Source organism: Rhinoderma darwinii, chromosome 3 (assembly GCF_050947455.1).
Source record: "Rhinoderma darwinii isolate aRhiDar2 chromosome 3, aRhiDar2.hap1, whole genome shotgun sequence".
NCBI lineage: Eukaryota > Metazoa > Chordata > Amphibia > Anura > Rhinodermatidae > Rhinoderma > Rhinoderma darwinii.
In genome coordinates this window covers 414,232,487-414,259,213 of record NC_134689.1, presented here as the reverse complement: position 1 = coordinate 414,259,213, position 26,727 = coordinate 414,232,487, and the positions used below count along the sequence as shown (strand labels likewise).

The 26,727-nt window shown below is 37.4% G+C and overlaps 17 non-coding genes across 17 annotated transcripts; all 17 read right to left on the bottom strand.

Moving 5' to 3' along the window:
• Positions 1–692: 692 nt before the first annotated feature.
• Positions 693–764, bottom strand: TRNAQ-CUG (transfer RNA glutamine (anticodon CUG)). Its single transcript has one exon. It is a non-coding gene; the product is annotated as a tRNA-Gln (tRNA).
• Positions 765–2,069: 1,305 nt separating this feature from the next.
• On the bottom strand, positions 2,070–2,141 carry TRNAQ-CUG (transfer RNA glutamine (anticodon CUG)). The gene has a single exon. It is a non-coding gene; the product is annotated as a tRNA-Gln (tRNA).
• A 1,306-nt stretch (positions 2,142–3,447) lies between these two features.
• TRNAQ-CUG (transfer RNA glutamine (anticodon CUG)) lies at positions 3,448–3,519 on the bottom strand. The gene has a single exon. It is a non-coding gene; the product is annotated as a tRNA-Gln (tRNA).
• A 1,306-nt stretch (positions 3,520–4,825) lies between these two features.
• Positions 4,826–4,897, bottom strand: TRNAQ-CUG (transfer RNA glutamine (anticodon CUG)). Its single transcript has one exon. It is a non-coding gene; the product is annotated as a tRNA-Gln (tRNA).
• A 2,683-nt stretch (positions 4,898–7,580) lies between these two features.
• TRNAQ-CUG (transfer RNA glutamine (anticodon CUG)) lies at positions 7,581–7,652 on the bottom strand. Its single transcript has one exon. It is a non-coding gene; the product is annotated as a tRNA-Gln (tRNA).
• Positions 7,653–8,958: 1,306 nt separating this feature from the next.
• On the bottom strand, positions 8,959–9,030 carry TRNAQ-CUG (transfer RNA glutamine (anticodon CUG)). Its single transcript has one exon. It is a non-coding gene; the product is annotated as a tRNA-Gln (tRNA).
• Positions 9,031–9,647: 617 nt separating this feature from the next.
• On the bottom strand, positions 9,648–9,719 carry TRNAQ-CUG (transfer RNA glutamine (anticodon CUG)). The gene has a single exon. It is a non-coding gene; the product is annotated as a tRNA-Gln (tRNA).
• Positions 9,720–11,025: 1,306 nt separating this feature from the next.
• Positions 11,026–11,097, bottom strand: TRNAQ-CUG (transfer RNA glutamine (anticodon CUG)). Its single transcript has one exon. It is a non-coding gene; the product is annotated as a tRNA-Gln (tRNA).
• Positions 11,098–11,714: 617 nt separating this feature from the next.
• Positions 11,715–11,786, bottom strand: TRNAQ-CUG (transfer RNA glutamine (anticodon CUG)). Its single transcript has one exon. It is a non-coding gene; the product is annotated as a tRNA-Gln (tRNA).
• A 1,306-nt stretch (positions 11,787–13,092) lies between these two features.
• Positions 13,093–13,164, bottom strand: TRNAQ-CUG (transfer RNA glutamine (anticodon CUG)). The gene has a single exon. It is a non-coding gene; the product is annotated as a tRNA-Gln (tRNA).
• Positions 13,165–13,781: 617 nt separating this feature from the next.
• TRNAQ-CUG (transfer RNA glutamine (anticodon CUG)) lies at positions 13,782–13,853 on the bottom strand. Its single transcript has one exon. It is a non-coding gene; the product is annotated as a tRNA-Gln (tRNA).
• A 1,306-nt stretch (positions 13,854–15,159) lies between these two features.
• On the bottom strand, positions 15,160–15,231 carry TRNAQ-CUG (transfer RNA glutamine (anticodon CUG)). Its single transcript has one exon. It is a non-coding gene; the product is annotated as a tRNA-Gln (tRNA).
• A 617-nt stretch (positions 15,232–15,848) lies between these two features.
• On the bottom strand, positions 15,849–15,920 carry TRNAQ-CUG (transfer RNA glutamine (anticodon CUG)). The gene has a single exon. It is a non-coding gene; the product is annotated as a tRNA-Gln (tRNA).
• A 616-nt stretch (positions 15,921–16,536) lies between these two features.
• Positions 16,537–16,608, bottom strand: TRNAQ-CUG (transfer RNA glutamine (anticodon CUG)). Its single transcript has one exon. It is a non-coding gene; the product is annotated as a tRNA-Gln (tRNA).
• A 2,684-nt stretch (positions 16,609–19,292) lies between these two features.
• Positions 19,293–19,364, bottom strand: TRNAQ-CUG (transfer RNA glutamine (anticodon CUG)). The gene has a single exon. It is a non-coding gene; the product is annotated as a tRNA-Gln (tRNA).
• A 1,306-nt stretch (positions 19,365–20,670) lies between these two features.
• Positions 20,671–20,742, bottom strand: TRNAQ-CUG (transfer RNA glutamine (anticodon CUG)). The gene has a single exon. It is a non-coding gene; the product is annotated as a tRNA-Gln (tRNA).
• Positions 20,743–22,048: 1,306 nt separating this feature from the next.
• On the bottom strand, positions 22,049–22,120 carry TRNAQ-CUG (transfer RNA glutamine (anticodon CUG)). Its single transcript has one exon. It is a non-coding gene; the product is annotated as a tRNA-Gln (tRNA).
• Positions 22,121–26,727: the final 4,607 nt, after the last annotated feature.

The following is a 26,727-nucleotide window of genomic DNA, read 5'->3' as shown; positions in this document are numbered from 1 at the left end:
CTGTGGCAAGGTCCCACCGATGGTTGAACTTGGATTGCTGGATTCAGAGTCCAGAGTGCTAACCATTACACCATGGAACCCTTGACAATCGAGTGCAGTTTGGATATTTCTACTAAACAGGCAGTACGTGTAATTACAATAACAGGTCAGCTATCATTCAAAATCGACCTCCCAAAATAATCAAGAGGGTATAGCTTCTGTGCCTACATGATCACCAAGATGTACAATTATTTTCTATTGCGGTTATGTAACAAAAGCTAGAACCCTGCATTTGGAAAGGGAAAATACTATTAACAACTCAATGGGAAAAAACTGGGAAATGAAATTATGAATTTCAGTTGACTGAAAACGTAACTTTTGTAACCAGTGTCAGGCAGCTACTGCCAAGGCAAAAAGACTGTAAATTAGTTTCCATTTGGATAATCTACTATGTGGATAATACTAATTTCCAAGGTCTGTCTGTACTGAACACCCTACGAGCTGGAAGTAGAGCCAGTATTTGCATTACATGCCACAAAAAGACTCTTTAAATTTGTTAATTTTATATGCCCTCAAATACATTGGTTTAATTATCTCTACGAGAGAATATTATCACATTTTCTTTGTTGTTAAATCGTGCTTATGGCGTACAACAATCACTATCAATACCTCATTGTAAAAGGATTACACTCAGAAGGAAGTAAACTGTGGCAAGGTCCCACCGAGAGTTGAACTCGGATTGCTGAATTCAGAGTCCAGAGTGCTAACCATTACACCATGGAACCCTTGACAATAGAGTGCAGTTTGGATATATCTACTAAACAGGCAGTACGTGTAATTACAATAACAGGTCGGCTATCATTCAAAATCGACCTCCCACAATAATCAAGAGGGCACAGCTTCTGTGCCTGCAAGATCACCAAGATGTACAATTATTTTCTATTGCGGTTATATAACAAAAGCTAGAACCCTGCATTTGGAAAGGGAAAATACTATTAACAACTCAATGGGAAAAAACTGGGAAATTAAATTATAAATTTCAGTTGACTGAAAACTTAACTGTTGTAACCAGTGTCAGGCAGCTACTGCCAAGGCAAAAAGACTGTAAATTAGTTTCCATTTGGATAATCTACTATGTGGATAATACTAATTTCCAAGGTCTGTCTGTACTGAACACCCTACGAGCTGGAAGTAGAGCCAGTGTTTGCATTACATGCCATAAAAAGACTCTTTAAATTTGTTAATTTTATATGCCCTCAAATACATTGGTTTAATTATCTCTACGAGAGAATATTATCACATTTTTTTTGTTGTTAAATCGTGTTTATGGCGTACAACAATCACTATCAATACAATACCTCATTGAAAAAGGATAACACTCAGAAGGAAGTAAACTGTGGTAAGGTCCCACCGAGAGTGGAACTCGGATTGCTGGATTCAGAGTGCAGAGTGCTAACCATTACACCATGGAACCCTTGACAATAGAGTGCAGTTTGAATATTTCTACTAAACAGGCAGTACGTGTAATTACAATAACAGGTCGGCTATCATTCAAAATCGACCTCCCACAATAATCAAGAGGGCATAGCTTCTGTGCCTGCATGATCACCAAGATGTACAATTATTTTCTATTGCGGTTATATACTAAAAGCTAGAACCCTGCATTTGGAAAGGGAAAATACTATTAACAACTCAATGGGAAAAAACTGGGAAATGAAATTATGAATTTCAGTTGACTGAAAACTTAACTGTTGTAACCAGTGTCAGGCAGCTACTGCCAAGGCAAAAAGACTGTAAATTAGTTTCCATTTGGATAATCTACAATGTGGATAATACTAATTTCCAAGGTCTGTCTGTACTGAACACCCTACGAGCTGGAAGTAGAGCCAGTGTTTGCATTACATGCCATAAAAAGACTCTTTAAATTTGTTAATTTTATATGCCCTCAAATACATTGGTTTAATTATCTCTACGAGAGAATATTATCACATTTTTTTGTTGTTAAATCGTGTTTATGGCGTACAACAATCACTATCAATACAACACCTCATTGAAAAAGGATTACACTAAGAAGGAGGTAAACTGTGGCAAGGTCCCACCAAGAGTTGAACTCGGATTGCTGGATTCAGAGTCCAGAGTGCTAACCATTACACCATGGAACCCTTGAAAATAGAGTGTAGTTTGGATATTTCTACTAAACAGGCAGTACGTGTAATTACAATAACAGGTCGGCTATCATTCAAAATCGACCTCCCACAATAATCAAGAGGGCATAGCTTCTGTGCCTGCATGATCACCAAGATGTACAATTATTTTCTATTGCGGTTATATAACAAAAGCTAGAACCCTGCATTTGGAAAGTGAAAATACTATTAACAACTCAATGGGAAAAAACTGGGAAATTAAATTATAAATTTCAGTTGACTGAAAACTTAACTGTTGTAACCAGTGTCAGGCAGCTACTGCCAAGGCAAAAAGACTGTAAATTAGTTTCCATTTGGATAATCTACAATGTGGATAATACTAATTTCCAAGGTCTGCCTGTACTGAACACCCTACGAGCTGGAAGTAGAGCCAGTGTTTGCATTACATGCCATAAAAAGACTCTTTAAATTTGTTAATTTTATATGCCCTCAATTACATTGGTTTAATTATCTCTACGAGAGAATATTATCACATTTTTTGTTGTTGTTAAATCGTGTTTATGGTGTACAACAATCACTATCAATACAATACCTCATTGAAAAAGGATAACACTCAGAAGGAAGTAAACTGTGGCAAGGTCCCACCGAGAGTGGAACTGGGATTGCTGGATTCAGAGTGCAGAGTGCTAACCATTACACCATGGAACCCTTGACAATAGAGTGCAGTTTGGATATTTCTACTAAACAGGCAGTACGTGTAATTACAATAACAGGTCGGCTATCATTCAAAATCGACCTCCCACAATAATCAAGAGGGCATAGCTTCTGTGCCTGCATGATCACCAAGATGTACAATTATTTTCTATTGCGGTTATATAACAAAAGCTAGAACCCTGCATTTGGAAAGGGAAAATACTATTAACAACTCAATGGGAAAAAACTGGGAAATGAAATTATGAATTTCAGTTGACTGAAAACTTAACTGTTGTAACCAGTGTCAGGCAGCTACTGCCAAGGCAAAAGGACTGTAAATTAGTTTCCAATTGGATAATCTACAATGTGGATCATACTAATTTCCAAGGTCTGTCTGTACTGAACACCCTACGAGCTGGAAGTAGAGCCAGTGTTTGCATTACATGCCATAAAAAGACTCTTTAAATTTGTTAATTTTATATGCCCTCAAATACATTGGTTTAATTATCTCTACGAGAGAATATTATCACATTTTTTTGTTGTTAAATCGTGTTTATGGCGTACAACAATCACTATCAATACAACACCTCATTGAAAAAGGATTACACTAAGAAGGAGGTAAACTGTGGCAAGGTCCCACCAAGAGTTGAACTCGGATTGCTGGATTCAGAGTCCAGAGTGCTAACCATTACACCATGGAACCCTTGAAAATAGAGTGTAGTTTGGATATTTCTACTAAACAGGCAGTACGTGTAATTACAATAACAGGTCGGCTATCATTCAAAATCGACCTCCCACAATAATCAAGAGGGCATAGCTTCTGTGCCTGCATGATCACCAAGATGTACAATTATTTTCTATTGCGGTTATATAACAAAAGCTAGAACCCTGCATTTGGAAAGTGAAAATACTATTAACAACTCAATGGGAAAAAACTGGGAAATTAAATTATAAATTTCAGTTGACTGAAAACTTAACTGTTGTAACCAGTGTCAGGCAGCTACTGCCAAGGCAAAAAGACTGTAAATTAGTTTCCATTTGGATAATCTACAATGTGGATAATACTAATTTCCAAGGTCTGCCTGTACTGAACACCCTACGAGCTGGAAGTAGAGCCAGTGTTTGCATTACATGCCATAAAAAGACTCTTTAAATTTGTTAATTTTATATGCCCTCAATTACATTGGTTTAATTATCTCTACGAGAGAATATTATCACATTTTTTGTTGTTGTTAAATCGTGTTTATGGTGTACAACAATCACTATCAATACAATACCTCATTGAAAAAGGATAACACTCAGAAGGAAGTAAACTGTGGCAAGGTCCCACCGAGAGTGGAACTGGGATTGCTGGATTCAGAGTGCAGAGTGCTAACCATTACACCATGGAACCCTTGACAATAGAGTGCAGTTTGGATATTTCTACTAAAGAGGCAGTACGTGTAATTACAATAACAGGTCGGCTATCATTCAAAATCGACCTCCCACAATAATCAAGAGGGCATAGCTTCTGTGCCTGCATGATCACCAAGATGTACAATTATTTTCTATTGCGGTTATATACTAAAAGCTAGAACCCTGCATTTGGAAAGGGAAAATACTATTAACAACTCAATGGGAAAAAACTGGGAAATGAAATTATGAATTTCAGTTGACTGAAAACTTAACTGTTGTAACCAGTGTCAGGCAGCTACTGCCAAGGCAAAAAGACTGTAAATTAGTTTCCATTTGGATAATCTACAATGTGGATAATACTAATTTCCAAGGTCTGTCTGTACTGAACACCCTACGAGCTGGAAGTAGAGCCAGTGTTTGCATTACATGCCATAAAAAGACTCTTTAAATTTGTTAATTTTATATGCCCTCAAATACATTGGTTTAATTATCTCTACGAGAGAATATTATCACATTTTTTTGTTGTTAAATCGTGTTTATGGCGTACAACAATCACTATCAATACAACACCTCATTGAAAAAGGATTACACTAAGAAGGAGGTAAACTGTGGCAAGGTCCCACCAAGAGTTGAACTCGGATTGCTGGATTCAGAGTCCAGAGTGCTAACCATTACACCATGGAACCCTTTAAAATAGAGTGTAGTTTGGATATTTCTACTAAACAGGCAGTACGTGTAATTACAATAACAGGTCGGCTATCATTCAAAATCGACCTCCCACAATAATCAAGAGGGCATAGCTTCTGTGCCTGCATGATCACCAAGATGTACAATTATTTTCTATTGCGGTTATATAACAAAAGCTAGAACCCTGCATTTGGAAAGTGAAAATACTATTAACAACTCAATGGGAAAAAACTGGGAAATTAAATTATAAATTTCAGTTGACTGAAAACTTAACTGTTGTAACCAGTGTCAGGCAGCTACTGCCAAGGCAAAAAGACTGTAAATTAGTTTCCATTTGGATAATCTACTATGTGGATAATACTAATTTCCTAGGTCTGTCTGTACTGAACACCCTACGAGCTGGAAGTAGAGCCAGTATTTGCATTACATGCCATAAAAAGTCTCTTTAAATTTGTTAATTTTATATGCCCTCAAATACATTGGTTTAATTATCTCTACGAGAGAATATTATCACATTTTTTTTGTTGTTAAATCGTGTTTATGGCGTACAACAATCACTATCAATACAATACCTCATTGAAAAAGGATAACACTCAGAAGGAAGTAAACTGTGGTAAGGTCCCACCGAGAGTGGAACTCGGATTGCTGGATTCAGAGTGCAGAGTGCTAACCATTACACCATGGAACCCTTGACAATAGAGTGCAGTTTGAATATTTCTACTAAACAGGCAGTACGTGTAATTACAATAACAGGTCGGCTATCATTCAAAATCGACCTCCCACAATAATCAAGAGGGCATAGCTTCTGTGCCTGCATGATCACCAAGATGTACAATTATTTTCTATTGCGGTTATATACTAAAAGCTAGAACCCTGCATTTGGAAAGGGAAAATACTATTAACAACTCAATGGGAAAAAACTGGGAAATGAAATTATGAATTTCAGTTGACTGAAAACTTAACTGTTGTAACCAGTGTCAGGCAGCTACTGCCAAGGCAAAAAGACTGTAAATTAGTTTCCATTTGGATAATCTACAATGTGGATAATACTAATTTCCAAGGTCTGTCTGTACTGAACACCCTACGAGCTGGAAGTAGAGCCAGTGTTTGCATTACATGCCATAAAAAGACTCTTTAAATTTGTTAATTTTATATGCCCTCAAATACATTGGTTTAATTATCTCTACGAGAGAATATTATCACATTTTTTTGTTGTTAAATCGTGTTTATGGCGTACAACAATCACTATCAATACAACACCTCATTGAAAAAGGATTACACTAAGAAGGAGGTAAACTGTGGCAAGGTCCCACCAAGAGTTGAACTCGGATTGCTGGATTCAGAGTCCAGAGTGCTAACCATTACACCATGTAACCCTTGAAAATAGAGTGTAGTTTGGATATTTCTACTAAACAGGCAGTACGTGTAATTACAATAACAGGTCGGCTATCATTCAAAATCGACCTCCCACAATAATCAAGAGGGCATAGCTTCTGTGCCTGCATGATCACCAAGATGTACAATTATTTTCTATTGCGGTTATATAACAAAAGCTAGAACCCTGCATTTGGAAAGTGAAAATACTATTAACAACTCAATGGGAAAAAACTGGGAAATTAAATTATAAATTTCAGTTGACTGAAAACTTAACTGTTGTAACCAGTGTCAGGCAGCTACTGCCAAGGCAAAAAGACTGTAAATTAGTTTCCATTTGGATAATCTACAATGTGGATAATACTAATTTCCAAGGTCTGCCTGTACTGAACACCCTACGAGCTGGAAGTAGAGCCAGTGTTTGCATTACATGCCATAAAAAGACTCTTTAAATTTGTTAATTTTATATGCCCTCAATTACATTGGTTTAATTATCTCTACGAGAGAATATTATCACATTTTTTGTTGTTGTTAAATCGTGTTTATGGTGTACAACAATCACTATCAATACAATACCTCATTGAAAAAGGATAACACTCAGAAGGAAGTAAACTGTGGCAAGGTCCCACCGAGAGTGGAACTGGGATTGCTGGATTCAGAGTGCAGAGTGCTAACCATTACACCATGGAACCCTTGACAATAGAGTGCAGTTTGGATATTTCTACTAAAGAGGCAGTACGTGTAATTACAATAACAGGTCGGCTATCATTCAAAATCGACCTCCCACAATAATCAAGAGGGCATAGCTTCTGTGCCTGCATGATCACCAAGATGTACAATTATTTTCTATTGCGGTTATATACTAAAAGCTAGAACCCTGCATTTGGAAAGGGAAAATACTATTAACAACTCAATGGGAAAAAACTGGGAAATGAAATTATGAATTTCAGTTGACTGAAAACTTAACTGTTGTAACCAGTGTCAGGCAGCTACTGCCAAGGCAAAAAGACTGTAAATTAGTTTCCATTTGGATAATCTACAATGTGGATAATACTAATTTCCAAGGTCTCTCTGTACTGAACACCCTACGAGCTGGAAGTAGAGCCAGTGTTTGCATTACATGCCATAAAAAGACTCTTTAAATTTGTTAATTTTATATGCCCTCAAATACATTGGTTTAATTATCTCTACGAGAGAATATTATCACATTTTTTTGTTGTTAAATCGTGTTTATGGCGTACAACAATCACTATCAATACAACACCTCATTGAAAAAGGATTACACTAAGAAGGAGGTAAACTGTGGCAAGGTCCCACCAAGAGTTGAACTCGGATTGCTGGATTCAGAGTCCAGAGTGCTAACCATTACACCATGGAACCCTTGAAAATAGAGTGTAGTTTGGATATTTCTACTAAACAGGCAGTACGTGTAATTACAATAACAGGTCGGCTATCATTCAAAATCGACCTCCCACAATAATCAAGAGGGCATAGCTTCTGTGCCTGCATGATCACCAAGATGTACAATTATTTTCTATTGCGGTTATATAACAAAAGCTAGAACCCTGCATTTGGAAAGTGAAAATACTATTAACAACTCAATGGGAAAAAACTGGGAAATTAAATTATAAATTTCAGTTGACTGAAAACTTAACTGTTGTAACCAGTGTCAGGCAGCTACTGCCAAGGCAAAAAGACTGTAAATTAGTTTCCATTTGGATAATCTACAATGTGGATAATACTAATTTCCAAGGTCTGCCTGTACTGAACACCCTACGAGCTGGAAGTAGAGCCAGTGTTTGCATTACATGCCATAAAAAGACTCTTTAAATTTGTTAATTTTATATGCCCTCAATTACATTGGTTTAATTATCTCTACGAGAGAATATTATCACATTTTTTGTTGTTGTTAAATCGTGTTTATGGTGTACAACAATCACTATCAATACAATACCTCATTGAAAAAGGATAACACTCAGAAGGAAGTAAACTGTGGCAAGGTCCCACCGAGAGTGGAACTGGGATTGCTGGATTCAGAGTGCAGAGTGCTAACCATTACACCATGGAACCCTTGACAATAGAGTGCAGTTTGGATATTTCTACTAAAGAGGCAGTACGTGTAATTACAATAACAGGTCGGCTATCATTCAAAATCGACCTCCCACAATAATCAAGAGGGCATAGCTTCTGTGCCTGCATGATCACCAAGATGTACAATTATTTTCTATTGCGGTTATATACTAAAAGCTAGAACCCTGCATTTGGAAAGGGAAAATACTATTAACAACTCAATGGGAAAAAACTGGGAAATGAAATTATGAATTTCAGTTGACTGAAAACTTAACTGTTGTAACCAGTGTCAGGCAGCTACTGCCAAGGCAAAAAGACTGTAAATTAGTTTCCATTTGGATAATCTACAATGTGGATAATACTAATTTCCAAGGTCTGTCTGTACTGAACACCCTACGAGCTGGAAGTAGAGCCAGTGTTTGCATTACATGCCATAAAAAGACTCTTTAAATTTGTTAATTTTATATGCCCTCAAATACATTGGTTTAATTATCTCTACGAGAGAATATTATCACATTTTTTTGTTGTTAAATCGTGTTTATGGCGTACAACAATCACTATCAATACAACACCTCATTGAAAAAGGATTACACTAAGAAGGAGGTAAACTGTGGCAAGGTCCCACCAAGAGTTGAACTCGGATTGCTGGATTCAGAGTCCAGAGTGCTAACCATTACACCATGGAACCCTTGAAAATAGAGTGTAGTTTGGATATTTCTACTAAACAGGCAGTACGTGTAATTACAATAACAGGTCGGCTATCATTCAAAATCGACCTCCCACAATAATCAAGAGGGCATAGCTTCTGTGCCTGCATGATCACCAAGATGTACAATTATTTTCTATTGCGGTTATATAACAAAAGCTAGAACCCTGCATTTGGAAAGTGAAAATACTATTAACAACTCAATGGGAAAAAACTGGGAAATTAAATTATAAATTTCAGTTGACTGAAAACTTAACTGTTGTAACCAGTGTCAGGCAGCTACTGCCAAGGCAAAAAGACTGTAAATTAGTTTCCATTTGGATAATCTACTATGTGGATAATACTAATTTCCTAGGTCTGTCTGTACTGAACACCCTACGAGCTGGAAGTAGAGCCAGTATTTGCATTACATGCCATAAAAAGTCTCTTTAAATTTGTTAATTTTATATGCCCTCAAATACATTGGTTTAATTATCTCTACGAGAGAATATTATCACATTTTTTTTGTTGTTAAATCGTGTTTATGGCGTACAACAATCACTATCAATACAATACCTCATTGAAAAAGGATTACACTGAGAAGGAAGTAAACTGTGGCAAGGTCCCACCGAGAGTTGAACTTGGATTGCTGGATTCAGAGTCCAGAGTGCTAACCATTACACCATGGAACCCTTGACAATAGAGTGCAGTTTGGATATTTCTACTAAACAGGCAGTACGTGTAATTACAATAACAGGTCGGCTATCATTCAAAATCGACCTCCCACAATAATCAAGAGGGCATAGCTTCTGTGCCTACATGATCACCAAGATGTACAATTATTTTCTATTGCGGTTATATAACAAAAGCTAGAACCCTGCATTTGGAAAGTGAAAATACTATTAACAACTCAATGGGAAAAAACTGGGAAATTAAATTATAAATTTCAGTTGACTGAAAACTTAACTGTTGTAACCAGTGTCAGGCAGCTACTGCCAAGGCAAAAAGACTGTAAATTAGTTTCCATTTGGATAATCTACAATGTGGATAATACTAATTTCCAAGGTCTGCCTGTACTGAACACCCTACGAGCTGGAAGTAGAGCCAGTGTTTGCATTACATGCCATAAAAAGACTCTTTAAATTTGTTAATTTTATATGCCCTCAATTACATTGGTTTAATTATCTCTACGAGAGAATATTATCACATTTTTTGTTGTTGTTAAATCGTGTTTATGGTGTACAACAATCACTATCAATACAATACCTCATTGAAAAAGGATAACACTCAGAAGGAAGTAAACTGTGGCAAGGTCCCACCGAGAGTGGAACTGGGATTGCTGGATTCAGAGTGCAGAGTGCTAACCATTACACCATGGAACCCTTGACAATAGAGTGCAGTTTGGATATTTCTACTAAAGAGGCAGTACGTGTAATTACAATAACAGGTCGGCTATCATTCAAAATCGACCTCCCACAATAATCAAGAGGGCATAGCTTCTGTGCCTGCATGATCACCAAGATGTACAATTATTTTCTATTGCGGTTATATACTAAAAGCTAGAACCCTGCATTTGGAAAGGGAAAATACTATTAACAACTCAATGGGAAAAAACTGGGAAATGAAATTATGAATTTCAGTTGACTGAAAACTTAACTGTTGTAACCAGTGTCAGGCAGCTACTGCCAAGGCAAAAAGACTGTAAATTAGTTTCCATTTGGATAATCTACAATGTGGATAATACTAATTTCCAAGGTCTGTCTGTACTGAACACCCTACGAGCTGGAAGTAGAGCCAGTGTTTGCATTACATGCCATAAAAAGACTCTTTAAATTTGTTAATTTTATATGCCCTCAAATACATTGGTTTAATTATCTCTACGAGAGAATATTATCACATTTTTTTGTTGTTAAATCGTGTTTATGGCGTACAACAATCACTATCAATACAACACCTCATTGAAAAAGGATTACACTAAGAAGGAGGTAAACTGTGGCAAGGTCCCACCAAGAGTTGAACTCGGATTGCTGGATTCAGAGTCCAGAGTGCTAACCATTACACCATGGAACCCTTGAAAATAGAGTGTAGTTTGGATATTTCTACTAAACAGGCAGTACGTGTAATTACAATAACAGGTCGGCTATCATTCAAAATCGACCTCCCACAATAATCAAGAGGGCATAGCTTCTGTGCCTGCATGATCACCAAGATGTACAATTATTTTCTATTGCGGTTATATAACAAAAGCTAGAACCCTGCATTTGGAAAGTGAAAATACTATTAACAACTCAATGGGAAAAAACTGGGAAATTAAATTATAAATTTCAGTTGACTGAAAACTTAACTGTTGTAACCAGTGTCAGGCAGCTACTGCCAAGGCAAAAAGACTGTAAATTAGTTTCCATTTGGATAATCTACTATGTGGATAATACTAATTTCCTAGGTCTGTCTGTACTGAACACCCTACGAGCTGGAAGTAGAGCCAGTATTTGCATTACATGCCATAAAAAGTCTCTTTAAATTTGTTAATTTTATATGCCCTCAAATACATTGGTTTAATTATCTCTACGAGAGAATATTATCACATTTTTTTTGTTGTTAAATCGTGTTTATGGCGTACAACAATCACTATCAATACAATACCTCATTGAAAAAGGATTACACTGAGAAGGAAGTAAACTGTGGCAAGGTCCCACCGAGAGTTGAACTTGGATTGCTGGATTCAGAGTCCAGAGTGCTAACCATTACACCATGGAACCCTTGACAATAGAGTGCAGTTTGGATATTTCTACTAAACAGGCAGTACGTGTAATTACAATAACAGGTCGGCTATCATTCAAAATCGACCTCCCACAATAATCAAGAGGGCATAGCTTCTGTGCCTACATGATCACCAAGATGTACAATTATTTTCTATTGCGGTTATATAACAAAAGCTAGAACCCTGCATTTGGAAAGTGAAAATACTATTAACAACTCAATGGGAAAAAACTGGGAAATTAAATTATAAATTTCAGTTGACTGAAAACTTAACTGTTGTAACCAGTGTCAGGCAGCTACTGCCAAGGCAAAAAGACTGTAAATTAGTTTCCATTTGGATAATCTACAATGTGGATAATACTAATTTCCAAGGTCTGCCTGTACTGAACACCCTACGAGCTGGAAGTAGAGCCAGTGTTTGCATTACATGCCATAAAAAGACTCTTTAAATTTGTTAATTTTATATGCCCTCAATTACATTGGTTTAATTATCTCTACGAGAGAATATTATCACATTTTTTGTTGTTGTTAAATCGTGTTTATGGTGTACAACAATCACTATCAATACAATACCTCATTGAAAAAGGATAACACTCAGAAGGAAGTAAACTGTGGCAAGGTCCCACCGAGAGTGGAACTGGGATTGCTGGATTCAGAGTGCAGAGTGCTAACCATTACACCATGGAACCCTTGACAATAGAGTGCAGTTTGGATATTTCTACTAAAGAGGCAGTACGTGTAATTACAATAACAGGTCGGCTATCATTCAAAATCGACCTCCCACAATAATCAAGAGGGCATAGCTTCTGTGCCTGCATGATCACCAAGATGTACAATTATTTTCTATTGCGGTTATATACTAAAAGCTAGAACCCTGCATTTGGAAAGGGAAAATACTATTAACAACTCAATGGGAAAAAACTGGGAAATGAAATTATGAATTTCAGTTGACTGAAAACTTAACTGTTGTAACCAGTGTCAGGCAGCTACTGCCAAGGCAAAAAGACTGTAAATTAGTTTCCATTTGGATAATCTACAATGTGGATAATACTAATTTCCAAGGTCTGTCTGTACTGAACACCCTACGAGCTGGAAGTAGAGCCAGTGTTTGCATTACATGCCATAAAAAGACTCTTTAAATTTGTTAATTTTATATGCCCTCAAATACATTGGTTTAATTATCTCTACGAGAGAATATTATCACATTTTTTTGTTGTTAAATCGTGTTTATGGCGTACAACAATCACTATCAATACAACACCTCATTGAAAAAGGATTACACTAAGAAGGAGGTAAACTGTGGCAAGGTCCCACCAAGAGTTGAACTCGGATTGCTGGATTCAGAGTCCAGAGTGCTAACCATTACACCATGGAACCCTTGAAAATAGAGTGTAGTTTGGATATTTCTACTAAACAGGCAGTACGTGTAATTACAATAACAGGTCGGCTATCATTCAAAATCGACCTCCCACAATAATCAAGAGGGCATAGCTTCTGTGCCTGCATGATCACCAAGATGTACAATTATTTTCTATTGCGGTTATATAACAAAAGCTAGAACCCTGCATTTGGAAAGTGAAAATACTATTAACAACTCAATGGGAAAAAACTGGGAAATTAAATTATAAATTTCAGTTGACTGAAAACTTAACTGTTGTAACCAGTGTCAGGCAGCTACTGCCAAGGCAAAAAGACTGTAAATTAGTTTCCATTTGGATAATCTACTATGTGGATAATACTAATTTCCTAGGTCTGTCTGTACTGAACACCCTACGAGCTGGAAGTAGAGCCAGTATTTGCATTACATGCCATAAAAAGTCTCTTTAAATTTGTTAATTTTATATGCCCTCAAATACATTGGTTTAATTATCTCTACGAGAGAATATTATCACATTTTTTTTGTTGTTAAATCGTGTTTATGGCGTACAACAATCACTATCAATACAATACCTCATTGAAAAAGGATTACACTGAGAAGGAAGTAAACTGTGGCAAGGTCCCACCGAGAGTTGAACTTGGATTGCTGGATTCAGAGTCCAGAGTGCTAACCATTACACCATGGAACCCTTGACAATAGAGTGCAGTTTGGATATTTCTACTAAACAGGCAGTACGTGTAATTACAATAACAGGTCGGCTATCATTCAAAATCGACCTCCCACAATAATCAAGAGGGCATAGCTTCTGTGCCTACATGATCACCAAGATGTACAATTATTTTCTATTGCGGTTATATAACAAAAGCTAGAACCCTGCATTTGGAAAGTGAAAATACTATTAACAACTCAATGGGAAAAAACTGGGAAATTAAATTATAAATTTCAGTTGACTGAAAACTTAACTGTTGTAACCAGTGTCAGGCAGCTACTGCCAAGGCAAAAAGACTGTAAATTAGTTTCCATTTGGATAATCTACAATGTGGATAATACTAATTTCCAAGGTCTGCCTGTACTGAACACCCTACGAGCTGGAAGTAGAGCCAGTGTTTGCATTACATGCCATAAAAAGACTCTTTAAATTTGTTAATTTTATATGCCCTCAATTACATTGGTTTAATTATCTCTACGAGAGAATATTATCACATTTTTTGTTGTTGTTAAATCGTGTTTATGGTGTACAACAATCACTATCAATACAATACCTCATTGAAAAAGGATAACACTCAGAAGGAAGTAAACTGTGGCAAGGTCCCACCGAGAGTGGAACTGGGATTGCTGGATTCAGAGTGCAGAGTGCTAACCATTACACCATGGAACCCTTGACAATAGAGTGCAGTTTGGATATTTCTACTAAAGAGGCAGTACGTGTAATTACAATAACAGGTCGGCTATCATTCAAAATCGACCTCCCACAATAATCAAGAGGGCATAGCTTCTGTGCCTGCATGATCACCAAGATGTACAATTATTTTCTATTGCGGTTATATACTAAAAGCTAGAACCCTGCATTTGGAAAGGGAAAATACTATTAACAACTCAATGGGAAAAAACTGGGAAATGAAATTATGAATTTCAGTTGACTGAAAACTTAACTGTTGTAACCAGTGTCAGGCAGCTACTGCCAAGGCAAAAAGACTGTAAATTAGTTTCCATTTGGATAATCTACAATGTGGATAATACTAATTTCCAAGGTCTGTCTGTACTGAACACCCTACGAGCTGGAAGTAGAGCCAGTGTTTGCATTACATGCCATAAAAAGACTCTTTAAATTTGTTAATTTTATATGCCCTCAAATACATTGGTTTAATTATCTCTACGAGAGAATATTATCACATTTTTTTGTTGTTAAATCGTGTTTATGGCGTACAACAATCACTATCAATACAACACCTCATTGAAAAAGGATTACACTAAGAAGGAGGTAAACTGTGGCAAGGTCCCACCAAGAGTTGAACTCGGATTGCTGGATTCAGAGTCCAGAGTGCTAACCATTACACCATGGAACCCTTGAAAATAGAGTGTAGTTTGGATATTTCTACTAAACAGGCAGTACGTGTAATTACAATAACAGGTCGGCTATCATTCAAAATCGACCTCCCACAATAATCAAGAGGGCATAGCTTCTGTGCCTGCATGATCACCAAGATGTACAATTATTTTCTATTGCGGTTATATAACAAAAGCTAGAACCCTGCATTTGGAAAGTGAAAATACTATTAACAACTCAATGGGAAAAAACTGGGAAATTAAATTATAAATTTCAGTTGACTGAAAACTTAACTGTTGTAACCAGTGTCAGGCAGCTACTGCCAAGGCAAAAAGACTGTAAATTAGTTTCCATTTGGATAATCTACTATGTGGATAATACTAATTTCCTAGGTCTGTCTGTACTGAACACCCTACGAGCTGGAAGTAGAGCCAGTATTTGCATTACATGCCATAAAAAGTCTCTTTAAATTTGTTAATTTTATATGCCCTCAAATACATTGGTTTAATTATCTCTACGAGAGAATATTATCACATTTTTTTTGTTGTTAAATCGTGTTTATGGCGTACAACAATCACTATCAATACAATACCTCATTGAAAAAGGATTACACTGAGAAGGAAGTTAACTGTGGCAAGGTCCCACCGAGAGTTGAACTTGGATTGCTGGATTCAGAGTCCAGAGTGCTAACCATTACACCATGGAACCCTTGACAATAGAGTGCAGTTTGGATATTTCTACTAAACAGGCAGTACGTGTAATTACAATAACAGGTCGGCTATCATTCAAAATCGACCTCCCACAATAATCAAGAGGGCATAGCTTCTGTGCCTACATGATCACCAAGATGTACAATTATTTTCTATTGCGGTTATATAACAAAAGCTAGAACCCTGCATTTGGAAAGGGAAAATACTATTAACAACTCAATGGGAAAAAACTGGGAAATGAAATTATGAATTTCAGTTGACTGAAAACTTAACTGTTATAACCAGTGTCAGGCAGCTACTGCCAAGGCAAAAAGACTGTAAATTAGTTTCCATTTGGATAATCTACTATGTGGATAATACTAATTTCCAAGGTCTGTCTGTACTGAACAACCTACGAGCTGGAAGTAGAGCCAGTGTTTGCATTACATGCCATAAAAAGACTCTTTAAATTTGTTAATTTTATATGCCCTCAAATACATTGGTTTAATTATCTCTACGAGAGAATATTATCACATTTTTTTGTTGTTAAATCGTGTTTATGGCGTACAACAATCACTATCAATACAACACCTCATTGAAAAAGGATTACACTAAGAAGGAGGTAAACTGTGGCAAGGTCCCACCAAGAGTTGAACTCGGATTGCTGGATTCAGAGTCCAGAGTGCTAACCATTACACCATGGAACCCTTGAAAATAGAGTGTAGTTTGGATATTTCTACTAAACAGGCAGTACGTGTAATTACAATAACAGGTCGGCTATCATTCAAAATCGACCTCCCACAATAATCAAGAGGGCATAGCTTCTGTGCCTGCATGATCACCAAGATGTACAATTATTTTCTATTGCGGTTATATAACAAAAGCTAGAACCCTGCATTTGGAAAGTGAAAATACTATTAACAACTCAATGGGAAAAAACTGGGAAATTAAATTATAAATTTCAGTTGACTGAAAACTTAACTGTTGTAACCAGTGTCAGGCAGCTACTGCCAAGGCAAAAAGACTGTAAATTAGTTTCCATTTGGATAATCTACAATGTGGATAATACTAATTTCCAAGGTCTGCCTGTACTGAACACCCTACGAGCTGGAAGTAGAGCCAGTGTTTGCATTACATGCCATAAAAAGACTCTTTAAATTTGTTAATTTTATATGCCCTCAATTACATTGGTTTAATTATCTCTACGAGAGAATATTATCACATTTTTTGTTGTTGTTAAATCGTGTTTATGGTGTACAACAATCACTATCAATACAATACCTCATTGAAAAAGGATAACACTCAGAAGGAAGTAAACTGTGGCAAGGTCCCACCGAGAGTGGAACTGGGATTGCTGGATTCAGAGTGCAGAGTGCTAACCATTACACCATGGAACCCTTGACAATAGAGTGCAGTTTGGATATTTCTACTAAAGAGGCAGTACGTGTAATTACAATAACAGGTCGGCTATCATTCAAAATCGACCTCCCACAATAATCAAGAGGGCATAGCTTCTGTGCCTGCATGATCACCAAGATGTACAATTATTTTCTATTGCGGTTATATACTAAAAGCTAGAACCCTGCATTTGGAAAGGGAAAATACTATTAACAACTCAATGGGAAAAAACTGGGAAATGAAATTATGAATTTCAGTTGACTGAAAACTTAACTGTTGTAACCAGTGTCAGGCAGCTACTGCCAAGGCAAAAAGACTGTAAATTAGTTTCCATTTGGATAATCTACAATGTGGATAATACTAATTTCCAAGGTCTGTCTGTACTGAACACCCTACGAGCTGGAAGTAGAGCCAGTGTTTGCATTACATGCCATAAAAAGACTCTTTAAATTTGTTAATTTTATATGCCCTCAAATACATTGGTTTAATTATCTCTACGAGAGAATGTTATCACATTTTTTTGTTGTTAAATCGTGTTTATGGCGTACAACAATCACTATCAATACAACACCTCATTGAAAAAGGATTACACTAAGAAGGAGGTAAACTGTGGCAAGGTCCCACCAAGAGTTGAACTCGGATTGCTGGATTCAGAGTCCAGAGTGCAAACCATTACACCATGGAACCCTTGAAAATAGAGTGTAGTTTGGATATTTCTACTAAACAGGCAGTACGTGTAATTACAATAACAGGTCGGCTATCATTCAAAATCGACCTCCCACAATAATCAAGAGGGCATAGCTTCTGTGCCTACATGATCACCAAGATGTACAATTATTTTCTATTGCGGTTATATAACAAAAGCTAGAACCCTGCATTTGGAAAGGGAAAATACTATTAACAACTCAATGGGAAAAAACTGGGAAATGAAATTATGAATTTCAGTTGACTGAAAACTTAACTGTTATAACCAGTGTCAGGCAGCTACTGCCAAGGCAAAAAGACTGTAAATTAGTTTCCATTTGGATAATCTACTATGTGGATAATACTAATTTCCAAGGTCTGTCTGTACTGAACAACCTACGAGCTGGAAGTAGAGCCAGTGTTTGCATTACATGCCATAAAAAGACTCTTTAAATTTGTTAATTTTATATGCCCTCAAATACATTGGTTTAATTATCTCTACGAGAGAATATTATCACATTTTTTTTGTTGTTAAATCGTGTTTATGGCGTACAACAATCACTATCAATACAATACCTCATTGAAAAAGGATAACACTCAGAAGGAAGTAAACTGTGGTAAGGTCCCACCGAGAGTGGAACTCGGATTGCTGGATTCAGAGTGCAGAGTGCTAACCATTACACCATGGAACCCTTGACAATAGAGTGCAGTTTGAATATTTCTACTAAACAGGCAGTACGTGTAATTACAATAACAGGTCGGCTATCATTCAAAATCGACCTCCCACAATAATCAAGAGGGCATAGCTTCTGTGCCTGCATGATCACCAAGATGTACAATTATTTTCTATTGCGGTTATATACTAAAAGCTAGAACCCTGCATTTGGAAAGGGAAAATACTATTAACAACTCAATGGGAAAAAACTGGGAAATGAAATTATGAATTTCAGTTGACTGAAAACTTAACTGTTGTAACCAGTGTCAGGCAGCTACTGCCAAGGCAAAAAGACTGTAAATTAGTTTCCATTTGGATAATCTACAATGTGGATAATACTAATTTCCAAGGTCTGTCTGTACTGAACACCCTACGAGCTGGAAGTAGAGCCAGTGTTTGCATTACATGCCATAAAAAGACTCTTTAAATTTGTTAATTTTATATGCCCTCAAATACATTGGTTTAATTATCTCTACGAGAGAATATTATCACATTTTTTTTGTTGTTAAATCGTGTTTATGGCGTACAACAATCACTATCAATACAACACCTCATTGAAAAAGGATTACACTAAGAAGGAGGTAAACTGTGGCAAGGTCCCACCAAGAGTTGAACTCGGATTGCTGGATTCAGAGTCCAGAGTGCTAACCATTACACCATGGAACCCTTGAAAATAGAGTGTAGTTTGGATATTTCTACTAAACAGGCAGTACGTGTAATTACAATAACAGGTCGGCTATCATTCAAAATCGACCTCCCACAATAATCAAGAGGGCATAGCTTCTGTGCCTGCATGATCACCAAGATGTACAATTATTTTCTATTGCGGTTATATAACAAAAGCTAGAACCCTGCATTTGGAAAGTGAAAATACTATTAACAACTCAATGGGAAAAAACTGGGAAATTAAATTATAAATTTCAGTTGACTGAAAACTTAACTGTTGTAACCAGTGTCAGGCAGCTACTGCCAAGGCAAAAAGACTGTAAATTAGTTTCCATTTGGATAATCTACAATGTGGATAATACTAATTTCCAAGGTCTGCCTGTACTGAACACCCTACGAGCTGGAAGTAGAGCCAGTGTTTGCATTACATGCCATAAAAAGACTCTTTAAATTTGTTAATTTTATATGCCCTCAATTACATTGGTTTAATTATCTCTACGAGAGAATATTATCACATTTTTTGTTGTTGTTAAATCGTGTTTATGGTGTACAACAATCACTATCAATACAATACCTCATTGAAAAAGGATAACACTCAGAAGGAAGTAAACTGTGGCAAGGTCCCACCGAGAGTGGAACTGGGATTGCTGGATTCAGAGTGCAGAGTGCTAACCATTACACCATGGAACCCTTGACAATAGAGTGCAGTTTGGATATTTCTACTAAACAGGCAGTACGTGTAATTACAATAACAGGTCGGCTATCATTCAAAATCGACCTCCCACAATAATCAAGAGGGCATAGCTTCTGTGCCTGCATGATCACCAAGATGTACAATTATTTTCTATTGCGGTTATATAACAAAAGCTAGAACCCTGCATTTGGAAAGGGAAAATACTATTAACAACTCAATGGGAAAAAACTGGGAAATGAAATTATGAATTTCAGTTGACTGAAAACTTAACTGTTGTAACCAGTGTCAGGCAGCTACTGCCAAGGCAAAAGGACTGTAAATTAGTTTCCAATTGGATAATCTACAATGTGGATCATACTAATTTCCAAGGTCTGTCTGTACTGAACACCCTACGAGCTGGAAGTAGAGCCAGTGTTTGCATTACATGCCATAAAAAGACTCTTTAAATTTGTTAATTTTATATGCCCTCAAATACATTGGTTTAATTATCTCTACGAGAGAATATTATCACATTTTTTTGTTGTTAAATCGTGTTTATGGCGTACAACAATCACTATCAATACAACACCTCATTGAAAAAGGATTACACTAAGAAGGAGGTAAACTGTGGCAAGGTCCCACCAAGAGTTGAACTCGGATTGCTGGATTCAGAGTCCAGAGTGCTAACCATTACACCATGGAACCCTTGAAAATAGAGTGTAGTTTGGATATTTCTACTAAACAGGCAGTACGTGTAATTACAATAACAGGTCGGCTATCATTCAAAATCGACCTCCCACAATAATCAAGAGGGCATAGCTTCTGTGCCTGCATGATCACCAAGATGTACAATTATTTTCTATTGCGGTTATATAACAAAAGCTAGAACCCTGCATTTGGAAAGTGAAAATACTATTAACAACTCAATGGGAAAAAACTGGGAAATTAAATTATAAATTTCAGTTGACTGAAAACTTAACTGTTGTAACCAGTGTCAGGCAGCTACTGCCAAGGCAAAAAGACTGTAAATTAGTTTCCATTTGGATAATCTACAATGTGGATAATACTAATTTCCAAGGTCTGCCTGTACTGAACACCCTACGAGCTGGAAGTAGAGCCAGTGTTTGCATTACATGCCATAAAAAGACTCTTTAAATTTGTTAATTTTATATGCCCTCAATTACATTGGTTTAATTATCTCTACGAGAGAATATTATCACATTTTTTGTTGTTGTTAAATCGTGTTTATGGTGTACAACAATCACTATCAATACAATACCTCATTGAAAAAGGATAACACTCAGAAGGAAGTAAACTGTGGCAAGGTCCCACCGAGAGTGGAACTGGGATTGCTGGATTCAGAGTGCAGAGTGCTAACCATTACACCATGGAACCCTTGACAATAGAGTGCAGTTTGGATATTTCTACTAAACAGGCAGTACGTGTAATTACAATAACAGGTCGGCTATCATTCAAAATCGACCTCCCACAATAATCAAGAGGGCATAGCTTCTGTGCCTGCATGATCACCAAGATGTACAATTATTTTCTATTGCGGTTATATAACAAAAGCTAGAACCCTGCATTTGGAAAGGGAAAATACTATTAACAACTCAATGGGAAAAAACTGGGAAATGAAATTATGAATTTCAGTTGACTGAAAACTTAACTGTTGTAACCAGTGTCAGGCAGCTACTGCCAAGGCAAAAGGACTGTAAATTAGTTTCCAATTGGATAATCTACAATGTGGATCATACTAATTTCCAAGGTCTGTCTGTACTGAACACCCTACGAGCTGGAAGTAGAGCCAGTGTTTGCATTACATGCCATAAAAAGACTCTTTAAATTTGTTAATTTTATATGCCCTCAAATACATTGGTTTAATTATCTCTACGAGAGAATATTATCACATTTTTTTGTTGTTAAATCGTGTTTATGGCGTACAACAATCACTATCAATACAACACCTCATTGAAAAAGGATTACACTAAGAAGGAGGTAAACTGTGGCAAGGTCCCACCAAGAGTTGAACTCGGATTGCTGGATTCAGAGTCCAGAGTGCTAACCATTACACCATGGAACCCTTGAAAATAGAGTGTAGTTTGGATATTTCTACTAAACAGGCAGTACGTGTAATTACAATAACAGGTCGGCTATCATTCAAAATCGACCTCCCACAATAATCAAGAGGGCATAGCTTCTGTGCCTGCATGATCACCAAGATGTACAATTATTTTCTATTGCGGTTATATAACAAAAGCTAGAACCCTGCATTTGGAAAGTGAAAATACTATTAACAACTCAATGGGAAAAAACTGGGAAATTAAATTATAAATTTCAGTTGACTGAAAACTTAACTGTTGTAACCAGTGTCAGGCAGCTACTGCCAAGGCAAAAAGACTGTAAATTAGTTTCCATTTGGATAATCTACTATGTGGATAATACTAATTTCCTAGGTCTGTCTGTACTGAACACCCTACGAGCTGGAAGTAGAGCCAGTATTTGCATTACATGCCATAAAAAGTCTCTTTAAATTTGTTAATTTTATATGCCCTCAAATACATTGGTTTAATTATCTCTACGAGAGAATATTATCACATTGTGAGCGACGGCTATTTTTACACACGTTTACAATGTAGTTTTAATAAAAAAAATAATATCTTAAACGCGAACCGCCTCAAAGCCATCAAACTTCTCACACCTGTAGCAGTTGACACTATGACCTACCCGAAAAAATTTCAAGGGTCTGCGTCGCAGTTTTAGGCCCCAAAAGCCTCTTTAGCTGCTCCTATGTAACGCACAGAGTGCGTAATTTACGATTTAATTTGAATAAATGAACAATATTATAGATACTAGTAGTGCAAAAGGCCTAATTTTTCATACACATCTAGCCTTTGACACTCTGACCTACCCTATAAAAACTCAGGCCAGCAGGACAGATGTAGCCCGCGCAGCGGGCCAAAAATATAGGCCTTTTTCACTAAAATGGGTATAAATAATCATTTTCCACAATGCTGTCCCAGAGCATTTCACAACCAGCAACGAACCGCGGGTCTGATAGAATCAACCGAGGCGTCCATTCGTTCGCCTTGCAAAGCCGAACAATACGACACCTGACTCGGTCGTCTTTTCTGAAAGGGGACTCCTCTTTTGCCCCATAAACATGGCGGAATTTCCATAATAGGAGCTTAATATGGATAGGTTTTCCAATTTTTTTCCGTAACCGCTGAATGTAGAGTTATGAGCCCCGAAGCTATTATACGACACCATCTCCTGAGTATGTATGCCAAGACTCGTGACGATACGTCGCGCCATTAGCGAGGTAATTACTCGTTAGCGACGCCTGTTTCTAAACACGGCTTCAATTTATTTTTATAAAAAAATTAATATCTTGAAAACTAGCTGTTTGATATAACTAATATTTGTTAGACACGTAGCCCTTGACACTCTGACGTAGCCTAAAAAAATTCAGGGTTCTGAGACGCGCGCTTGGACCACAAAAGCCTTGTGAGCGACGGCTATTTTTACACACGTTTACAATGTAGTTTTCATAAAAAAAATAATATCTTAAACGCGAACCGCCTCAAAGCCATCAAACTTCTCACACCTGTAGCAGTTGACACTATGACCTACCCGAAAAAATTTCAAGGGTCTGCGTCGCAGTTTTAGGCCCCAAAAGCCTCTTTAGCTGCTCCTATTTAACGCACAGAGTGCGTAATTTACGATTTAATTTGAATAAATGAACAATATTATAGATACTAGTAGTGCAAAAGGCCTAATTTTTCATACACATCTAGCCTTTGACACTCTGACCTACCCTATAAAAACTCAGGCCAGCAGGACAGATGTAGCCCGCGCAGCGGGCCAAAAATATAGGCCTTTTTCACTAAAATGGGTATAAATAATCATTTTCCACAATGCTGTCCCAGAGCATTTCACAACCAGCAACGAACCGCGGGTCTGATAGAATCAACCGAGGCGTCCATTCGTTCGCCTTGCAAAGCCGAACAATACGACACCTGACTCGGTCGTCTTTTCTGAAAGGGGACTCCTCTTTTGCCCCATAAACATGGCGGAATTTCCATAATAGGAGCTTAATATGGATAGGTTTTCCAATTTTTTTCCGTAACCGCTGAATGTAGAGTTATGAGCCCCGAAGCTATTATACGACACCATCTCCTGAGTATGTATGCCAAGACTCGTGACGATACGTCGCGCCATTAGCGAGGTAATTACTCGTTAGCGACGCCTGTTTCTAAACACGGCTTCAATTTATTTTTATAAAAAAATTAATATCTTGAAAACTAGCTGTTGGATATAACTAATATTTGTTAGACATGTAGCCCTTGACACTCTGACGTAGCCTAAAAAAATTCAGGGTTCTGAGACGCGCGCTTGGACCACAAAAGCCTTGTGAGCGACGGCTATTTTTACACACGTTTACAATGTAGTTTTAATAAAAAAAATAATATCTTAAACGCGAACCGCCTCAAAGCCATCAAACTTCTCACACCTGTAGCAGTTGACACTATGACCTACCCGAAAAAATTTCAAGGGTCTGCGTCGCAGTTTTAGGCCCCAAAAGCCTCTTTAGCTGCTCCTATTTAACGCACAGAGTGCGTAATTTACGATTTAATTTGAATAAATGAACAATATTATAGATACTAGTAGTGCAAAAGGCCTAATTTTTCATACACATCTAGCCTTTGACACTCTGACCTACCCTATAAAAACTCAGGCCAGCAGGACAGATGTAGCCCGCGCAGCGGGCCAAAAATATAGGCCTTTTTCACTAAAATGGGTATAAATAATCATTTTCCACAATGCTGTCCCAGAGCATTTCACAACCAGCAACGAACCGCGGGTCTGATAGAATCAACCGAGGCGTCCATTCGTTCGCCTTGCAAAGCCGAACAATACGACACCTGACTCGGTCGTCTTTTCTGAAAGGGGACTCCTCTTTTGCCCCATAAACATGGCGGAATTTCCATAATAGGAGCTTAATATGGATAGGTTTTCCAATTTTTTTCCATAACCGCTGAATGTAGAGTTATGAGCCCCGAAGCTATTTTACATCACCATCTCCTGAGTATGTATGCCAAGACTCGTGACGATACGTTGCGCCATTAGCGAGGTAATTTCTCGTTAGCGACGCCTGTTTCTAAACACGGCTTCAATTTATTTTAAAAAAAAAATTAATATCTTGAAAACTAGCTGTTGGATATAACTAATATTTGTTAGACATGTAGCCCTTGACACTCTGACGTAGCCTAAAAAAACTCAGGGTTCTGAGACGCGCGCTTTGACCACAAAAGCCTTGTGAGCGACGGCTATTTTTACACACGTTTACAATGTAGTTTTAATAAAAAAATTAATATCTTAAACACGAACCGCCTCAAAGCCATCAAACTTCTCAAACCTGTAGCAGTTGACAGTATGACCTACCCTAAAAAATTTCAAGGGTCTGCGTTGCAGCTTTAGGCCCCAAAAGCCTCTTTAGCTGCTCCTGTTTAACGCACAGAGTGCATAATTTACGATTTTATTTTATTAAATGAACAATATTATAGATACTAGTAGTGCAAAAGGCCTAATTTTTCATACACATCTAGCCTTTGACACTCTGACCTACCCTATAAAAACTCAGGCCAGCAGGACAGATGTAGCCCGCGCAGCGGGCCAAAAATGTAGGCCTTTTTCACTAAAATGGGTATAAATAATAATTTTCCACAATGCTGTCCCAGAGCATTTCACAACCAGCAACGAACCGCGGGTCTGATAGAATCAACCGAGGCGTCCATTAGTTCGCCTTGCAAAGCCGAACAATACGACACCTGACTCGGTCGTCTTTTCTGAAAGGGGACTCCTCTTTTGCCCCATAAACATGGCGGAATTTCCATAATAGGAGCTTAATATGGATAGGTTTTCCAATTTTTTTCCATAACCGCTGAATGTAGAGTTATGAGCCCCGAAGCTATTTTACGTCACCATCTCCTGAGTATGTATGCCAAGACTCGTGACGATACGTCGCGCCATTAGCGAGGTAATTACTCGTTAGCGACGCCTGTTTCTAAACACGGCTTCAATTTATTTTTATAAAAAAATTAATATCTTGAAAACTAGCTGTTGGATATAACTAATATTTGTTAGACATGTAGCCCTTGACACTCTGACGTAGCCTAAAAAAATTCAGGGTTCTGAGACGCGCGCTTGGACCACAAAAGCCTTGTGAGCGACGGCTATTTTTACACACGTTTACAATGTAGTTTTAATAAAAAAAATAATATCTTAAACGCGAACCGCCTCAAAGCCATCAAACTTCTCACACCTGTAGCAGTTGACACTATGACCTACCCGAAAAAATTTCAAGGGTCTGCGTCGCAGTTTTAGGCCCCAAAAGCCTCTTTAGCTGCTCCTATTTAACGCACAGAGTGCGTAATTTACGATTTAATTTGAATAAATGAACAATATTATAGATACTAGTAGTGCAAAAGGCCTAATTTTTCATACACATCTAGCCTTTGACACTCTGACCTACCCTATAAAAACTCAGGCCAGCAGGACAGATGTAGCCCGCGCAGCGGGCCAAAAATATAGGCCTTTTTCACTAAAATGGGTATAAATAATCATTTTCCACAATGCTGTCCCAGAGCATTTCACAACCAGCAACGAACCGCGGGTCTGATAGAATCA